Source organism: Gallinula chloropus, assembly GCF_964237585.1.
Source record: "Gallinula chloropus genome assembly, chromosome: 19".
In the NCBI taxonomy this organism is placed as follows: Eukaryota; Metazoa; Chordata; class Aves; order Gruiformes; family Rallidae; genus Gallinula; species Gallinula chloropus.
In genome coordinates this window covers 1,388,923-1,400,868 of record NC_140104.1, presented here as the reverse complement: position 1 = coordinate 1,400,868, position 11,946 = coordinate 1,388,923, and positions in this window count along the sequence as shown.

The following is an 11,946-nucleotide window of genomic DNA, read 5'->3' as shown; positions in this document are numbered from 1 at the left end:
GTTTACAGGGCTGAATTGTATATTCAGGGATAGCAGATGTGAATATAAGGAGAAAAAATACAGGACTTGCTAAGGGAAATGACATTTATTTAAATTGCCTCTTCAAAAAGGGCATTCTTCCCTAATCACATAGTTATTTCCAAGACGGGTGATTATCCTGCTTGGGATGCAGAAGAGAGACAGTGGTCAGACCAGCACTGTATTCTAGCTAATCCTAACTGCAAAGCCTCCTGTGGTTATTCTCAGCAATCAGCAGAGAGTGAAGCAGGTACAACTGCCAGGTTAAAGCTGGAGACAGGCAGGGACAGTTCAGTTCCACCTCTGTAACCTCTGCTTTGTTCTGGGCAGATCACAGCTCAGCTGGAAGAGGGGCTGTAACCACAAGGTTCCCATAGGTAACTCAGACTGTTCCCAGCTGCTCTCTGCCATAACCAGACTAAAGCAGCATGCTTGCCATAGGCAGCTGGAAATACCCAGTACCAAAGGGGCAGGAGGCTTGCCTTGTGTTCTGGTTTATAACTGCACTGTTTTTGCTTCCATACTAGGGATGTTGCTGCTGTAATTACTATTAAATTTGCAGCATGACTGGTCTGGAGTCCTTATATACACACATCACTTCAGGATGCTATGCTGAATTCTGAATTCAGAGCCACAGAATCTGACCTAGTTGTGTTCACACTTCCTCTAGACATGTGGTAGAAATGTAAGCCAGGGAAACTGAGTCTCTCTCTGCAGTCAAGTGAGAGAAAATGAAGACAGTTTGGACAAGCTGGGATCCAAGGCTTAACTATGTCCTGAAGTTTAGAACTGACAAGATAGACATCACTAAGGGAACTCAGCCACTTCACAGACTCTAGCACCTTGAAATGGCTCCCTGAGTGGCATTGTGTCCTCATAATGTCACCAGGGCCACTCCAGCTTTGACAGTCTCTCATTAACGTGGTGTGAGACACAGAACTTTGCTGCTTACATTTGTGGGCTCCACCACTTTGAAATAAACCCATGAGAAGTTCCTGTCTTTAGCAGCAAGGTGGACCAAGGCTTTTCCACATACCTCTTCAACCTAATGCTTTGGACACCAACATTTCTGGTATTCTAATATAAGGCTTTAGGAAGCTTTCACAGGGTTATGTTTCCTTTTTTTTTTTTTTTTGTATTAGCACATACCCAAACCCCACACTTCAGTTTCCTAAAATACAAATAGGTACATGTATAATAAAAATGCTGACAAGTCCTCATCAGAGTTCAAAAAGTTTGAGATCTGTGCACCAAAAAAAGGAAAGAATGTGCCCCTTGCACTAATTTCTGATTCTAAAGCCTGTCTGTCACCTTGATGCTGCAGAACAACACTGTGAGGGGCATGTGCTACATAATGTCAGCTGGCATCAGCAAAGGTGCTTGTGCATACTGCAGAGCTCTTCTGTAAGACTGCTGACTGTTTTCATGGCATCACATGAAACACAGAAATAAATAGCTCCTCTTCTATGATCACAGCATGGAAGTTTTGCTTTGCTGTCTATCCCTTCTCATTAAAAGCATAAAACACAACGCAAGATGGGGATTAGAGGGAGGCAGGCAATCGCAACAGAGCCACAGGGAAGAGCTGAGGGAGCAAATGCATTGGCACATGTGCCAGTAAAGCCAGTCCTGGTGTCAGCTACGAGCTGTGCCCTCAGAAGCCAGTGCTGAGCTTCACTCAGAGAACAGAGGAACAATAGGCATAGATTCTCTAGACCACACAGGCATGTACACCCATTTCCTTCTCCCCAGTCTCTGTGCAGGTGTTAAGAGAAACGTCTCCCCCAGCAAACTGTCATAAAACTGTTACTTTTTCTACTCTAAGTCCTCTTAAAAACAAACAGGCACACACTCTTTTCCTGTGAAGCAAGTTTAGGTTTTTTCCTATTTGAATTACAAACACATCAGAAATCTTCCTCACCACAGCACATCCTGTCTTTTCTCTGTCTGACATTTAGAGTACAAACTCTTTAGGGCAGGGTCTGTCTGTATTTTTTATGTCGCATACAAAGCCAAGTCGTATTCTCAATGTTAAACAGTAAGTAGAAAAGGCCCATACACATATGGTTGTATGATATATGCCTAGCTTGTGTATGATATACACATGATATGGTCAGTAAAACAGGCCTGTACAAGAAACCTCTCTACTTATACACACAAACCAGATCCTGGCTTGTGTGCTGGGACATGCACACATGGGACAGTGTATAGAAGAGGCCCCTGTGGCTGTACATGTATGTGTTGGGTTTTTAAACGTCTCCAGGATCCCCTTGGAGTGGGAGAAGTAGGGAGAAGCAGAGAAAAAAAGAACTGCAGAGGGAGGGCATGTTGTCTACAGTTCACCTCCTCACAGTGCTCACTGGAGAGCGGTTCAGGGGGGTGGGAGTGACTTAGACACATGGACATTGTGCACTGGACTGCACATCCGAGGAAAGGTTCAGAACCACTGCTCACTGTGACCCCTTTCTTGGGCAAAAGCAAAACAAATCCATCTCTCAACATTTCCCAAGTACCACCTTCACTCAGGCACCATGATGACATCAGCCTTGCTTTTGCAATTATTTAACCTCTGTCTTTCAGATCAGCACTGAACCAGCAAGGGTGACTAATACACACATCAGCTCCGGGAAGCTATCAACACGCTGAACAGGGTGCCGGCCCTCAGGAATGAGCTGTTCCTTCACCAGGCTATTTGGTTTGTATTTGGGGAAAGACACTAGAAGACCAAACGTTCTGCATCCATTAGAAACTACAAGCAAAACTCTGTGGCCCTTGGAAACGTCAGTCCTTTTGTCAGAAAGATGCAGATATAGCAAAGACACTTGTTTTTTCTCATTTCTGTGTCTTATTTTGTACTGGTCCCCTCCAACTCTGGCTCCTGCTCTCACTCTCCATACAAGCACAGAGAAAGTAGCTTCTCTTAACAGACATTGACAACAAACATGCCAACACTTGAGATGTAAATGGAGAGGCTGGCATTACAACAGAACCCCTAAATCAACCTCAGGACCTTGTTAGCATAATTAGTGATAAGACTGGTACCTTACAAGATCCAGGACAGAAAGTGGAAAAATAGTAATAACAATAAAAAAATAGAGTTGTCTCCCAGCAATTGCTGGGATGATTGCTGATGGTTCACAAGCAAGTCAGATCTTGCATGCGACAAATACATTTTATATGATGTTTAATCTCACAGGCATCCTGCTGGAAATACTCAGAAGCTTGTTAGAGGAAAATATGAGAATCCACTCATGTGAACCATAAAAGATTCTTATGTGGAGGAGCTACTGTTACTCCCATCCTTGTAATAGGTGCTCATCTTGCAATTACGAGTGTACTGAAAAATAATGCCACCTTCACAGCTCCTTCCTGCTAATGTGAAGCTTCAAAGACGACAGTACTCGTCTTCCTTCCAACTGACACTCAGCTAAGATGGAGAAACACAGGAGAGGGGATTTGTTCAAGATCACCTGGAATTCAGTGACAGAGCAAGAAATAGCATCTGTCTGTAAGGACCCTGAGAGCACTAAGAAGTCTTATCGGCCCTAACCAGTCCCACTCAAAGCCTCCATTCTCTGCCCATGGGCAGGAGCCCAACTTAAGCTCAACCCTGGGTCCTCAGTCACCATATGGACAAAGCTGTTAGGGGTGCCTGTCTCTAGCTCACACACAGCTATGCCTGTGCCTGACCATGAACCTTATTGATCTTGACTCATTGATTGATTTCCTAGCTTGACCTCAGACCTACCTCATCACTACGGACCTGTCTGGTGATCACTGGGCTGTGTCTGACCCTGGTTAGCCTTAGTACAGCCCAATCCTGACCTCTGGATTGACTTCTTGGCTTGAGGGTGGACCTGCCTCATCACCACAAAATCATCTAATGATCTGGACTCTCAGCTGAAGCTGGCTACAACTCCTAGGCCTGCCCTTCTTGCTTCACTAGAGGACTGTGGGACTGGGCCCCTGGCTGGTGAGGACCCTGACCTGGCAGCTGCACCATGCCTTTCAGTTTCTCATCTCTTTGGGAGCATCTGGTGCCTACTGGTATTATCCTAGCCTTCCTTACTGGTTTCCATAGCACCAAGAGGAGGAAGAGAAATGCCACATGTATTTTGATATGACCAGGGAACAGAGGCAGGGAGAAATTAAGGCACAAACTCAAACTGGAACTCTTCTTTGCTCTCTTAAGCATGAGCTTCCTCCTACTTCATATTGGAGATGGAAGTATTGCCTGCTCCAAGTCCAAGTCACGACAAAAGACATTCAGAGAGTTGTATGGAGAGGTTCTTGTTCTGTACCAGTGTCCCTTGAGAATAGTCTCTGCTGACAAGAGTAGAAGCAAGGGGAAATCAGGCTTGAGCTGGAGGAAGTGACCACAGCAGAGGGTTTGAGACCATAGAAAGGAAAGGCAAAGACCCAAGTAGGGGAAGCATTGTTAGATTACCCAGTAGGGCAACTGGAAGATGCAATGCTGCCAGTTGGGAGCAGATTTACATAGCACTAGGTTAGCTCTAGCACTTCAGACTAAGAAAGGCCAATGGTTTAAGCACCCACTGGACGGAAAATGTGAGACATAAAGAGCTCATGGCAGAGAGGGCCCGATTAGCCCCTGCCTGATGTTAGATACATTCCTGTTCTTAATTGCAGCTGGGATCTGGCATCACACCTTGGCTTTCCTGCACAGTCGTTGGTTCAGAATGCAGCATTCCAGCAAGGTTTATCTTTCAATGGGGGATGTGGATGTCTGGTGCCCTGGTTTGACGTGGGGAGGGCAGAACAGCTCATCTGATGGTTTTGTCTCTAACTACAGTGTCACTTTATGTTGCCTTTTCATATGTAGCAGGAGAAATTCCACATACAGCTCCTGCTGAGGTTATAAGACAGCAATTGTCTAAATCTTCATATACAGGCAATTATTGGCCTTTTAATTTGGAAGCTGAAGGGGGTGACTCAACAGAAAAGGATTCAGGCTGAATAAGCAAGGTCTTTTCCTTGGAAGTTAGATGTACAGCAAGAAAGCAAAATAATTTAGAGGGAGACAGGAAAAACTGTGTTGTAGAGGTTCAGGATATGGAATGCAGCTTTTTCCACAGACAATTTCTCTGCTTTTCCCTCTTGTATTCCTGAGACATTCATGTGCAGCCTGTGGAGTGACTGTGCAATTAAAAGAGGAAGAAAAAAGTTAACCCTTTGTACCTCTGGAGCATCTAATACTTCAGTATCTACAAACCTCCTCAGACTGCTTACCTATCTCAATAGTATGAGTCTTACTAGAACTGGGTCTGGCTAGAAGTTTAATTTAATTTGGAGATTAGAGACCTCTGTCAGCCTCACAATTCACAGTGTTTAAGCAAAGACCAGGATCCAGATTTTACAGGGATGGGTGTAGTGAAGGCAAACTGTGGATTACACCTCTCTGGGGTCCTGCAAGTGGCTAATTAGCCTCAAGAAGCACAGAAACCCTCTTAGTTTCTCCCTGTTGGAGGCAAGCCAAGGGAGTCTGTCGTACTCTTACATGAAGTAGTATCTGAAGAAAGATCAAAGGATAAGACCAAGATTTCATGGCTAGTGAATCAAGCAAGTCTGCCGAGGGTTTCTATATGATCTTTACAATAAAGGGAAAACTCTGCTTAGTAACATGCTAGTTAGGGGATATTCATTTTCTAGATTTTATGAAGACGTGTTAAATTCCTTGGGTCAGTTGATGGCTCTATAATTTCATACTCATCACATGGGAAAAAATGTTTTTAAATGGGGGGGGTGTGTGTCAGGTGTATTTTTGCAAAGTAAAATCTGAGATTCCCTCACTTTGAAAGGGATTTGGGAGACTCACTTGGATGCTTTGGAGAATGTTACTTTCAGCAACTGTTTCCTTAAAGAGTTACTACTGAATACAGTGAGGGAGCCTCAGTCTCCTAAGTAAATACTTTTAGACACCAGCTAGCAGAGATGAATGTGATCTATTACTGTCCCTTTGCCCTCTCACCATAGCACCTTAAAGAACTCTGCAATCATGAACGTAGGAAGAATTCGCTTCCCTTCCGTCCATCCCCACCCTCCTATGGGAAAGAAAAGAATTATTAAGACAATTGGGCAATAGTAAAACAGAGTAATTAAGTGACTTGCCAAGGGCCAGGTAGCCAAACTGGGGAACTGATCCTAAATGTCCCAGTTCCTGCTCCTTTGTAGCTGATAGACACAGACCCTGCTGCTGAAAGGTCAGAATACTTCTTCCCTGGGGAAGATTTCATTTCCTCCTTTGAATGCTGAGGGAGGGGCCCCTCTAAATCACAGGTTAGGCAGGCACTCAACTGAGTTAACACAAAGTACTTCCCTTCACCATGTCTTGGAGGTGTAGTTAGATGTTATTACATGTATTGCTGTAGCTCCTAGAGGTCTCTGCCAAGAGCAAGCTGCATTGTGTTGGACACCGTTCACACACAGTATGAGACAGTCCTTGCTCCCAAAGAACTTTAATATTCTTTGATATTTCTGGGAAACGTTTTGTGAGAGAATTTCAGCATCGAGTAGAGGGCTGGTTTCTTCCTTTTAACCTGGATTACACCAGGATAACTCCACTCACTTCAATCCATACCTGTCAGAGATGAGACTCCAGATTCCTTATGTTGCAGCCTCTCTTTTTAAAAACACTGAAGCATGTATGACAAAGAATCAGGAAATGAGTGGGCAGTTGGCATTAATTTCCTTCATGTCACCGTCTTTGGTTGCTGTTGTGGAAACACAGCAAGGCACGGCAACTGCTATTTCAGAGCACAGAGCCATCCCTGAGCCCCAGATGGTGACCATATGATGTGTCCCTCCTATGGACCATAGACATGTTTCTTACCCTTAGTATTTGAGTTCTGCATGGAACGAGGGCTCACCTAAATCTGCCTAACCACCACAGCACCTGGGTGCAACACAGGTCCCTTTAGGAATCCAGTAAAGACCCAGACAGAGGGTAAACAATTTGTGGAAAAAGCACAACCTGACTCAATTAGAATTTCCTCCATGAATAGCTCCCTATGTCAGAACTTAAGGCCCCAATTCATAGGGAAATCTGGGACCCATTTCCTCAGGAATTGCTAGTTATTTATGCAGAGAAAGTACTGCATTCTGATTTTGTTTTCTGGACGGTCTGGGGTGGGCTTTACTGCTCACTTGAATAGAGAGGATTTATGCTGAGCTGGGAGCAGTAAGCTGACAAGAGATCAGGACTTCTAAATGTTAGCACTTGTGTCCTTCAACCCACCTCCTCTCCTCCTGGCAGAAGGTGTCCAGGTATCAGGAATCGCTGACGACCTGCTGTAGATGAACACACCCACCCACCTATGCTGGCTTTGTCCAAAGCACAAAAACTACACCTGGCTGGTATAAAATGGAGCAATTTTCTGTCATCTCTTTGCTAAGGGTCACATGAACTCCAAATGCCCAACATACAGATCTAGTCATGGTCTGGGGAACGGAGGCATTTAAAGGGGGGTAATGGTCCCTATGCAAGAAGCATCTATTGGCCAGAGCCCCATACATCCCATAAAGGGCATTTCTGTTCTCTTAGACTGTACTTAGGGCAAGTGACAGTTATCCTTTTTCATAAGTGTCTTACTGTGTCCTTTACTCTGGCAAATAGGACTTGTCAGTGGAATAATATATTATTATAAGAGGAGAGTAAACCTGGTACATTCTGACCCTCAATCAATAGTTATGATGATCTTCCAAAACCTCCAGAGTGTATAATACACCCTTTTTCAAAGACCCAGCCTTAGCCACACACAGTCCTGTGCAAACAAAATTGGATCTAATTCCAACTCCTATGGCCTTTCCCTGAGTTAAACAAAGCCTTGTAGAGCTGAATGATAACAAACCACAGAGGGAGGGAGAAATTACATGAGGAAAAAAAAGCAAAACATCTGTCCCTGACATTTCAAAAATTCTTCTTTGCCTAACTCCCCTGATTTCAGCAGAGCTGTATGACTTTACACCAGCTTCGAAGTTAGTCTCTCTTTTTTTCCTTCTGATGAGCTCTGAAATCAGTAGAGGTATTCAGACAGACGTGTGTAGGCTGTCTCAGACAGCAGGGGCTTCAGGCAAGAAGAATTTCAGGCCAACAGTGGCAAGAAAGAGAAAAGGTTGGTGGTGGAGGAACAGAAGATGAAGAGGGAAGCTGTGAGAGGCGATTCTTGTGGTTTGGAAGTTCCTGTGGCTCTATGTACAGTCAGCATTTCTGTCTGCAAACAGAAACATTTCTGTTTGCTTTGCAAGCCAGATTTCTCAACCTTTGGCCTTCTGACCTTCACTGTATCTGGCATTATGATCAGGTGTGAGATTGTAACTCACTGCTGGGGGCGTGGGGGCAAAGCTTTTTCACTTTGTCCACCAGCCAGACTAGATGGGGCCTACCCTTCCATCACTGGACTTCAAAAGGCTGGCTATCTCTGACACACAGTGCAGGGTTAAAGGCTGTGCAAGGAGAAAGCTCCAAAAACACTCTCTTTGGAAGGTGTACCTGAGCTTAAATATTGCCATGTTGTCCAATTCTGATACAGGCAGACTTCTAAGGAGAATCTAGGCACGAGCTGCACACTGCTTTTACATGGCTGTAAGAATCAGACAAGGGTTCCACCTGCTCAAAGGTGTACAGTGCTATCTCTGTTGGACTCTGGCAGAAGAGAAAGCAAGCAATGTCTTTATATTTGACCAGAAAGGTCATTCAATTTGTCCTTATCAAATAAAAATAAAATAAAATAAGACTTTTTAAGGCAGTACAGTTTCTGTATACCACATGCCCATGTTTATTGCCATATAAAAATCCCTGTTTGCCTACACCCCACCCAGGCTCTTGTACACACCTGCATAAGTCTATAATTTTATCCCATGAATCATTCTGTACCATCAGATCACACCCAAGTTACCAGAACTCTAAGGAAGTGGCAAGTTCATTATGCTGGTTTTCATCTTTCAATTTTAAAATAAAAGAATTTTTTATTGGCGCCCTGAATCCACAAGAATTTTTTTTTAAATGACAGGCAGAAAGAACATGTAAAATTAATTAATTAAATGCACCCAACAAAAGGGAGTACAAAGGAAGGGAGAGCTAATAAATGATGTGTTAAGGGACTGTTTGAACCTGTCCTGCAGTGGTTGTATCTACCTCACGGGGTACTGCAAATGTTAAGCATTCAAAACTATGAGTCAGGCTCACCAAAAATCATGAGACTGGGGAAAAATCATCATTTTCATTTTAAATTAAAGTTTTTTTGGCTTATTTGCCTCTGGGTTTTGTAGCCTTGGGAGATCATCGAGGACACGGTTTTGAGCAGCCTTTGAAAGACATATTTTCCCAGGACAGTGGAGATTTTCAGCTAATCACTTGTGTCCAATACTTAGGTGTCTAAGGAACCTACCAAACAACACACGAAGTTGCAAAACAAAGCAAAATGCTGTGGTGTACAAGAGAAATGCTGCAGTGACTCAGGCTCGTTTTAGAATGTTCTTTGTTAGAAAGACAAACCCAAACAGAACAGCATGGAGAGGGATACCAGGCATGTATTTGCAGGTTGCATTTTTTCACTTTTGTTTACAGTGCAGAGGAATATCCTTCTGCCCTATCAGACATTTCTCAGTTTCAACTTCTTAGAGTTACCTTAGGGTTACCCAATATCATTTGAAGTGACTGACTTCATAGCTGCTCAGAGTAGGTTCAGTGTGGTTCTTGACTCCCGGCCATCTGGCGGCCCCGTCTTTGTTACACAACTGCAACGTGCAGCAGTGACACAAACTTCTTGCCATTCCATTAAAAAATGACAAGCAGCCAAAGAAGAAAATTGGATTACCTCCTGGGCAACTTAAGTTCATGTAATATTGCCACTGGCTTGTTTCCTAGCCAGGACACTTAATTGCTGAGAAATGTGTTTACATCTTGGTATGTGCATCTATCCATTTGGGACCAAGATAGGTGTGGCAGACTTATAGTAGGCTAAGACTGGCCAACAGTGTGGTACAGGCTGCCACCAGTGGGCAACACTACCACAGCACAAAGACTAAGCATCCATAACAATAGCTGTCTCCAATCCATCAGGAAATAAAAGAAAAAGCAAAGCAGTGGTTGAAGTCTCTTATCTACTCTGGAAGGGTCTATCTTTGCAGAGATGATTGAGCACTTTAGAGCTGAGATCCATTTTCTTTCATACGTATGCATCGTGCTTTATTGCTTGCTAATGGAACAACAAAGAAGAAATGGTCTAAATCTAATCATGCTGCAGTTGACTAGGGCTGAAAACACCTCAGCAACACTGAATATCAGATACCTCACTGATTCTCCCCTATGAATATGCCCTCTGTATAACAGCCTCCCTGCTGAGCATGCAGCTCTGTTTAATACTTGTCTACACAGTCACATTGACATTTACATTTGTTGTATCCTCATGGCTTTGATTGGTGCTATCAATGTGATACCCACCACTCCAAGTCTTGCACTCTAATCAACCTTTCCGTATACTTTCAGGTGCTTTGTGATTGGCTTGGAGGCTCAGGGTAGAAGACAAGGTGAATTCTGTAAACATGGCAAGAGATAAGGCAATACAGAAGGGAACAATAACCACAAAACTAGCTCACGGGTTCAAGGGATGGAGGTGCATCTACCATTTATTTTCTGTGCTCTTGGATCAGCTGCAATTCCACATGTAAGCTAAGTTCTGCAGCCCCAGCTTTAAGACCTGGAAAGTCCCTCAGCACTGAACATTATTTAACAAAGAATATATGCTTTCTTTATCTTTTATCTATATAGGAAACAAAACAAAAACAAGACAAGGGAGACATTTGAACAGTGCCTGCAGCTCTGACTTAGGCCATGTCTCTGCCCTTGTTTGCACTGATGTAAATCAGAGATCCCTGTAAGAGATTTAAAATAGCCCTTTAAATTTCTTATCACATCACTCCTCTGCCCCGCCAGTGATCTATTCTCTGTGTTTCTAACAACAGCGCCCGTGCTTTTGCCAAGCCACAGTTACACATGGAATGCTTTCTCTCTCCAGGTACAGACAGCGCCTGTCCCCTCGTTATACTTTCATATAAAACACGCATCTTTCATCCTGCTCACAAGAAGTGTACTACCAATTATACCAATCCCAGGGTTTTTTAACTCATTTCCCCAGGATTTGCTCAGCTGGCTTGCCCAACCCATTTGTTTATGATGAATGTTTTATGACATAAACAATTACATATTCCCAGGTGCATTTAACCAGAAAAGCAGGAACAGAAAGAAGTAGCAGACTTGGGACTGCCTGGGCTTGCATGGTGGCAGCAACAAATACGTTTACATGCTTCAAAGGCACTGATATAGTTTCTTCTGCATTGTGGGCAACTCAGGATTAGAACTGGCTGGTAATGGGCGATTTCTAATTCTCAGGGAATCTCATATTTTGATTTCGTTTAGCTCAAGGCCAGCACACCAGCATTTTCACCTGTGAAATCCAAGTCCATGACTTGCACAGCACAGTTGTGAAACTGATGTAATTCTACCTGGTAGAGGGCAGTAGTACCCACACACACACATATACACGAACACACACACACACACACACACACAAGCTGCACTGCTGTAGGCATCATATGTGCCATGCCCCAGGAACATGACAAGAAAGGCATGACTTGGTCTGGTTTTCTGACTCTCTGCCTTGAGCCTTAGTGCTCTCAGCACCACCACTGCGACTGCAGTAGCTCAACAGCCTCCTAACTTCTGCAGTATTTGGAGCAGAAGTCACTGGATTAAATTCCATGGTTCAAATCATGACATTGATTTTTAAAATTTTTTCATAAAAGTGATTTTTTTCTGTCCTTAAAATCCCTACAATTAATCATTTATTATCTAATACTGAGAAGCTTAGTCAAGGGTTTGAGAGCAAGGGTGAATAAAGACACAGAGAA